Here is a 7242-nt window from a genome sequence, read left to right as displayed (position 1 = left end):
AATACACTAATACATAGACATTTACAAAGCAACAACTGAAGTTCAATATCAGCACACCCTTACGCAAACATACCCACTACTTCAGACACACAGGCTACATGTGCCCCTCGGACGTACGCAACCCACAATTCACCCAGCCATACAACTCCACATGCACTTACTCATTCATGCAGCACTCTAGCGCCCGGCCATGCACAACTCACACACTGGAACCCTCGTACGGCTACATATGACACCCGCACAAACATTACAGCCTTAAACATCGTACTAGATCTACAACTAACAAGCCTACATCCACTATCAAACACCGAATACATCATCATACATTACATCATAACATATTGCATTATAACACACGCACAGACATTACAACATCAAACATCGTACTATAATCTACAACTAACAAACAATCATACACTATCAAACACCAAATACATCATCGTACATTAAATTACATCATACCCTCCCACCCCACCATACATTCACAATCGACACAGAATACATCATCATACATATATCCATTGCATCATAACCCCCATACATACGCAATCAACACATAGTACATCATCATACATTACATTACATCATAACCCCCCCCCCCCCCCCATCATACAAAGTAAACAGACGTCAACATTTCACTCTTACCCCCCCCCCCCCCCCCGCCAATCACACGTCCTCTACTCTACCATCGCTCACACCTACTACACATCACCCATAGTCCTCCAAGTCACAGTTCACAGCACTCATTGTCCTTCCGCAGTCACAGTTCACATCACCCATAGTCCTCACATCACAGTTCACATCACCCATAGTCCTCACAGTCAAATTTCACAGCACTCAAGTCTATCTAGCATACTGTCACATTCACAGGGACTGGTTGTAGAGTCGTACAGCCATCGGGAGGAACGAGTCCCTCATCCGGTTCGTCCTGGCCCGCCAGCACCTCAAACGGCGTGATGACTCACGCGTGGGCTCGCACGATGCGAGCGCCTGGTGCAGAGGGTGGCGGTCGTCAGAGCGGATCATGCTCAGCTTCTTCAGCGCCACGAATCGAGTGCTGAGAGGCTGAAGCTCAGAGCCAATGGTGGAGCCTGCTCTCTTCACAATCTTCTCCAACCTTTCCATGTCGCCTTTCTTTGCATTTGCACTGCTGTGGTAGCAGAGCTGGTTGAAGGAGACGACACTCTGAATAGGGCATGTACTCATTGTTTATGTTTCTCGAGCTGTTAACAATTACACGTTTTGATTTTTACGACTCAACTCCAAACAACTCTTGTTTAGCCGAGACTGAAATATTTTGTTGCGCCATTAAGGTAAGAGTCTACACGAGACTTTGGAGACATGTAGAAACGACGTCATTACTTCGTCACTAGTATGAGAATCTACATGGTGAATCGACGTCATTACTGCGTCATTAGTATGAGAATTTACGTCATGGAGTTGCATTGTGGGAATGCAAACAGTCATTGGAGAGAAGCAGCTGAACCGCTAATGGAAGAGAACTAGAGTGTCGCGACCAACCTGATAGGTAGGACCTTAACTTCTCACACAGAAGGAGTCAGGAACTCAAGTGGTAAAGTTCAACAAATGAAGACTTTATTGCTTCTAGAAAATAAAGGATGAGTGGATGAGAATGAAAGGATGTTGATGAAATGATGGGGGAATGAACAAGAACTGCTGGGCTCTGCTCTACCGCTGCACAAGAAAGTTAGTGATGATGATGATGATTGATGATCAGGAATGAAGGGTGGCGGCAATGATGATAATGCAAAACATCATGTCAACACAATTGCACATCAACATACATGTGGTTATGGCAACGACATACATAAGGCCACGCACACATGTGAGAAAGCAAGAATAAACAACACAACTGTCACTTTTGTCAATGAAATACTAAGGTAGCTGAATGTGCGACAATGCCACCCGTACGGCCTTAAAGGTGAGTGCAAACGTGTTCTTCACCAACATATCTACGCCGAACTCGGGTTATAAACCCTCGAGCAATGACTGGCGCTTGTTCAAGCTAGAATGACATGTGAAAGTTACTTCCCTTTAAATCAGCCAAGATGCGAATGGCGAGTGTGACGAACGCCAACTAGATGCTTGCGCTGATGACACGGAGTGAGTGCGAAGATGATGATCTCCCCTGCCTACCCCCTTACTGCAAGCGTTGAGCAGTAACGTTGAAAGGAGTTAGACAGACGAACAGACGATGAAACATCTCCCCCTCCTTCTACCCCTTTACTGCAGGCGTTGAGCAGTATCGAAGAAGGGGGAAAGAGGAAGACCAATAGACACGATGTAGATATCTCCCCCTCCTTCGACCCCTGTCTGCAAGCGTTGGGCAGAACTGATGAAGGGGGAAAGAGGAAGACGAATAGACGCTGACGATAGACGATGGCCTCCCCTGACCCAGTGCGCTGAGAACGACGAACAGCCCGCACTGTCAGGCAAGCAGTGACGGCGATGATGACAGACGAGTAGATGACAGATGACAAGACGATATCGGCGACGGCGAGGACGGCCAACGACGGGCAGCGGGACTCCAGACGACAATCTCGCCCTTGTGACGAAGCTCCACGCAGGCACCCTTTTCAGTTTGCAGATGAGGCCGTGCTCGATAAATAAATGAAAGAAAAACACAGGCCTATAAGGCCATAATTAGAACACATGGTACTCAAATGCGAAATGATTCACAAGGCAAAAAGAGTTTAGCCAACAAACAAAACAGAGGTCACTCCATAATATTTACACAAAAGCTAACTGGAGTGTGTGACCAAAAATCAACCTTACTGTCACTTTCAAGTCTTGCAACTTTAGACTCATTTCACAAATTCATGTAACATTTTCCAACCAGAAAAACACGCTTATTTCAGAGCATGGAATGATAACCAAAATGAGCGTGAATGACAATGAAGGGGGAATGAAATAAAGTGAAAAGGCCATGAGCTAAATTCTACTTCCCTTTTACCACCCTCCACCCGACCTACAACACAAACTAGAGACCAAAACACGTGGACAACAGAAGACATTTACACACACAAAAATACTCACATGGAAGAACCTCTATCCTTCCCCTGGTGAATATTTCCCTTTTCACGGCAAAGCCGACGTCAACAATAATGTTGAAAACTTGACCGGGTTGACATGAGTCACACCACGTACTTGGGCCGACAGCAGTCGCGCCACATTCCAGAACACACAATCGAGGTGTTACTGCTTCCAAAGTTCTTTGGCTTCTGCCCCGAATCCCGTTCAGCGCTGAGCGCAGACGACGGGTGAGCGCTAGCGACGCACCAAATTCACGTGCTCCCCGCAATGCGGTCACGAACACGGACACACTACACACCGCGGCTGGCGGTTTGTCGATTTAGAAACTACCCGCAACCCATCTCGCGACATATCCCCCCACCAAGACAAAACTACCAGTTTTGTAATGAATCCAGAGCGAGAAATGTTGCAGGAACACAACAAAGAACTTGAATGCGAAGACAGATCTAGGACATTCTACGAAAACCACGCTCAGAGGCGGGAAGAATGGGCCCAACCAAATCGACTGCTACACGTTTGAAAGGTTCATCCATCAATGGCATCTGTTCCAGCGGGGCCTTCCTGACGACGCCTCTGGGAACTGTGCGTTGACACACGACGCACGACGCACAATACCTTCTCACGTCGGCACAAAGTCCAGGCCAATAGAAAGTTTGCCACACTCTCTCCCTAGTCTTCTTTGCACCGAGGTGTCCAGCCATAGGGGAATCATGAGCCAACCGCAGAACCTCTTGTCGCAGCTGCTTGGGGACAACCAACTGACTGTATGACCCTGCCGGTCCCGAAAATGCCCTATAGTACAGAGACTTCTTCTTCACGAAATGGATAGTGCCAACACCTGAGCCAAACTGTTTCCCAGTCTGGGCATACTCACGAACTTTCTCCAAAGTGTCGTCTTCAGACTGCATCTGGGCCACTCCTTCTGGTCCTGTCTGACCAATCAAAGGCTGAGAGACGGGAAGGGGTTTTCCAGGAACCTGTTTCTTGCGCACCTGCGCCCTAGTTTCTACTGCGCCCACTTCAGGATCCTTGCTGTAGACTGGCACCCGAAACACCTGACCCGTTTCCATCTCTACATGGTTGCCAATAATAACCGGGAACAGGGGATTCTCCATGACAACGGCAAATGCTTTTCCAGTAAAGAACGGGGAAACTACACCGACAACAGCAGTGTCACAGACAGTCTGGTAGTTGGTGGAGGCGAAGGTGACATTCTGTTTCCTCCCAGTCAAAGCGCCACAAGGGACAAGGCTTGCATCAATGATCAGAGACTCAGCGCCCGTATCCCTAAGGGCAGGTACCTCAACTCCATTCACCTGGACTGTACACCGAGGCTCAAAATCCTTTTTATGACAGGACTCGCAAAGAGAAGGCACACCACCTGAAACAACTTTCCCTGGGGAACTGACGACCATACCCACCTTCTTACAGTCTTTCTTCAGATGTCCGCGCTGGAAACACTTGAAACACAGACCTTCTTCCTTAGCTTCTTGGATGGTCTTACCTCCCTTGTTCCCCTCCCCTCTTGTGTCTACACCCGAACCCTCCCCCGGATGGGTTTAAGTTGGTAGGGGCAACCTGAGGTTTTCTGACGCCCTTCTTTGCTTCAATCACCACGTCTGCGGCTTCTGCCGCTTCAACAACATTTGCAGGCTTACGCTCCTTGACCTTGACCACTAAATCAGACGACAATGTTTCCATCAGTTGTTCTGTCAGGATGACGTCCTGGAGGTCCTCACCTTTCTCGAAATCTTTCTTGCACAGGCAGACCCACTTCTTGAAATAGCTCTTAATCTTGACAACAAACTGGGCAAAAGTTTCGCTTTGTTCTTTCCTCGACTCTCGAAACTTTTTCCTATACCCCTCTGCCGTGAGATTAAACCGCTTCATGAGCGCATCTCGGAACTGGTCATAGTTCCCTGCCTCCTCCGTTGGAAGTGTAAAGTACAAGGACCTAGCTGTACCCCTGAGCTGAGGCAAAAGCCGAGCTATCCATGTCTCCTTCTTCCACCCTTGGGTTCCAGCGATCCTCTCAAACTGGTCCAAATACTCCTCAATGTTGTCCTTGTCCTCCAAAGTCGAAATCTTGACTCCCTTTATGGTCTTCTCCTCTTTCTCCACCCTCGCTTTCTCTCTCTTCTCCTCCCTCTCTACTCTGGCTCTTTCCCTATCGGTTTCACGCTCTAACATGAGCTGCCAGAACTTCCGTTCTTTCTCCTTCTCTTCACGACGCTTACGCTCTTCTTCTTCTTTCTGCTCACGGCGACTACGCTCTTCTTCTTCTTTCTGCTCACGGCGACTACGCTCTTCTTCTTCTTTCTGCTCACGGCGACTACGCTCTTCTTCTTCTTTCTGCTCACGCCGACTACGCTCTTCTTCTTCTTTCTGCTCACGCCGCCTACGCTCTTCTCTATCCACCTGCAAAAACTGCAAGAGCATAGCGCTGGTGTCCTCCTCGGGAGAAGGAAACTGCGGAATATGGTGTTTGAGTTCACCATCACCTTTTGACAGCGTGACAAACCCCCCTTCAGCTTGACCAGGCGCAGGATAGCCGCCACTTTGTCGAACAGTACGATCATCAAACAGCTTACCTCTACCGCGCCCCCTTCCCGGTGAAGACGCTGACCCCAGCATACCCCCGAGGTGTAGTATGAAAAGGAGGTCGAGGCTGCCAGTCCTCCTGCCCATGTCCTGCTTGCACCTCTTCAGTCTGACTCACCGCTCCTTTCTCAGCCATGGCCCTGGACTGGGTGAGCATTGACATAACACAACCAACAGCACTCTGAGCAGCCTTTCCTGAAAGCAGGTCAAAAGATACTGCGTTGTGCCACAAGTGTGACACAACCGCGTTCAAACAAGAACCAACACAAAGACAAACAATGACGAAACAAAACAACCTAACACCTAGAACAAAACCAAATGAGTTCCCGAGCGATATGAAATTTGGATAAATCCTGGCAAGCTCGCCAATGTCGCGACCAACCTGATAGGTAGGACCTTAACTTCTCACACAGAAGGAGTCAGGAACTCAAGTGGTAAAGTTCAACAAATGAAGACTTTATTGCTTCTAGAAAATAAAGGATGAGTGGATGAGAATGAAAGGATGTTGATGAAATGATGGGGGAATGAACAAGAACTGCTGGGCTCTGCTCTACTGCTGCACAAAGAAAGTTAGTGATGATGATGATGATTGATGATCAGGAATGAAGGGTGGCGGCAATGATGATAATGCAAAACATCATGTCAACACAATTGCACATCAACATACATGTGGTTATGGCAACGACATACATAAGGCCACGCACACATGTGAGAAAGCAAGAATAAACAACACAACTGTCACTTTTGTCAATGAAATACTAAGGTAGCTGAATGTGCGACAATGCCACCCGTACGGCCTTAAAGGTGAGTGCAAACGTGTTCTTCACCAACATATCTACGCCGAACTCGGGTTATAAACCCTCGAGCAATGACTGGCGCTTGTTCAAGCTAGAATGACATGTGAAAGTTACTTCCCTTTAAATCAGCCAAGATGCGAATGGCGAGTGTGACGAACGCCAACTAGATGCTTGCGCTGATGACACGGAGTGAGTGCGAAGATGATGATCTCCCCTGCCTACCCCCTTACTGCAAGCGTTGAGCAGTAACGTTGAAAGGAGTTAGACAGACGAACAGACGATGAAACATCTCCCCCTCCTTCTACCCCTTTACTGCAGGCGTTGAGCAGTATCGATGAAGGGGGAAAGAGGAAGACGAATAGACACGATGTAGATATCTCCCCCTCCTTCGACCCCTGTCTGCAAGCGTTGGGCAGAACTGATGAAGGGGGAAAGAGGAAGACGAATAGACGCTGACGATAGACGATGGCCTCCCCTGACCCAGTGCGCTGAGAACGACGAACAGCCCGCACTGTCAGGCAAGCAGTGACGGCGATGATGACAGACGAGTAGATGACAGATGATATCGGCGACGGCGAGGACGGCCAACGACGGGCAGCGGGACTCCAGACGACAATCTCGACCTTGTGACGAAGCTCCACGCAGGCACCCTTTTCAGTTCGCAGATGAGGCCGTGCTCGATAAATAAATGAAAGAAAAACACAGGCCTATAAGGCCATAATTAGAACACATGGTACTCAAATGCGAAATGATTCACAAGGCAAAAAGAGTTTAGCCAACAAACAAAACA

This window comes from Littorina saxatilis, linkage group LG14 (assembly GCF_037325665.1).
Source record: "Littorina saxatilis isolate snail1 linkage group LG14, US_GU_Lsax_2.0, whole genome shotgun sequence".
Taxonomy (NCBI): Eukaryota; Metazoa; Mollusca; class Gastropoda; order Littorinimorpha; family Littorinidae; genus Littorina; species Littorina saxatilis.
This window is presented reverse-complemented; position numbering follows the sequence as displayed.